At 35.2% G+C, this 1,266-nt stretch overlaps 1 non-coding gene across 1 annotated transcript; it reads left to right on the top strand.

The window, feature by feature from the left end:
• Positions 1-309: 309 nt before the first annotated feature.
• Positions 310-416, top strand: LOC114089333 (U6 spliceosomal RNA). Its single transcript, XR_003582157.2, has one exon. It is a non-coding gene; the product is annotated as a U6 spliceosomal RNA (small nuclear RNA).
• The last annotated feature ends 850 nt before the right edge of the window (positions 417-1,266 follow it).

Genomic DNA, 1,266 nt, shown 5'->3' on the forward strand with positions numbered 1-1,266 from the left:
AGGGTTTAAATAGAAAAAAAGGCTGTGGAAGGTTAATGAGCTCTCTGCCAACTGAGTTAAAACATGGATCTTTTCATGTCTTCGTGTCCTCAGCACTCTTCATTCTTATGCCTTCCAACTATACCACTGGCTTTCCTGGGTCCCCAACTCTCAGGCAGCAGACCAAGGGACTTTTCTGTCTCCATGTCAGGTGAGCCAATTCCTTATAATAAATTTATCTGTGTATCTATCTAGCCATCCATCACACTTCTTCTGTTTCTCTGGACAACCTGACCATTAGAGAAAGCATTCAATAAGAAGTGAAATCGTGTGCTCGCTTTGGCAGCACATATACTAAAATTGGAATGATACAGAGAAGATCAGCATGGCCCCTGCACAAGGATGACACGCAAATTCATGAATCATTCCATATCAAAAAGAAGAAGAAGAAGAAGAAGAAGAGGAGGAGGAGGAGGAGGAGGAGGAGGAGGAAGAAGAGAAATAGAGTTTGAAAAAGATAAAAATCATGTTGTAGAAAATAAAGTTTCCTCTCTTGTTTTAAAGTTCATTATAATTGAATCATGTATGAGTCATAAGTCACAGTAGTTATTTTACTTGGAGGCTTTTTAAGGATAAAAACATTCCATGAGAAAGAAAACAAACTTAGTCATTTCAAAAATATCCGCAAATCTAGGATATGTATTGCTTGTGTGTTTTTGTATATAATATTTAACTTATTTGGACCTAATAAAATTATTATGTTAAGGAATACTATCTTGGTAGAGATGAAGGGGAAAAAAAACAGGTAAGGGATGTAAACAGCCATATTCATAGAAGGGACAAGATATATTTCACTCTCCTTCCCTCTCTTTCACTTAAAAAATGTCATAGGAGAAAATGTCACATCATGAACTTCATTTGTGTCAAAAAAGAACAAAGCTGGAGACAATGAAGTAGAGCAAAACACTGGATGAAATAAAATGTTATGTATTCACACAGAGACACATACAAACACATATGTATATGAATGCATTCTTTTAAAATAAATTTTGATAAAGGAAAGAATAATTAGCAGAAGGAAAACTCTGCCAGAATGCAGATATTGACCAGATATTCCTTAGAGGAACTGTCTGGTCCACGATCACATCAATGTGAACCTTTTTAACCTGATGTCCAGGGGATATTAAATATAGATATGAATATCTCTTTAAGTTGGTAGCACTCATCAGGGAAAATTGTTTAGCTTCCTTCAAGCAGAAAAGAAAAAATCTATTTTCAAATCTTAAT

The sequence above is a fragment of the Marmota flaviventris genome, chromosome 13 (genome assembly GCF_047511675.1).
Source record: "Marmota flaviventris isolate mMarFla1 chromosome 13, mMarFla1.hap1, whole genome shotgun sequence".
NCBI lineage: Eukaryota > Metazoa > Chordata > Mammalia > Rodentia > Sciuridae > Marmota > Marmota flaviventris.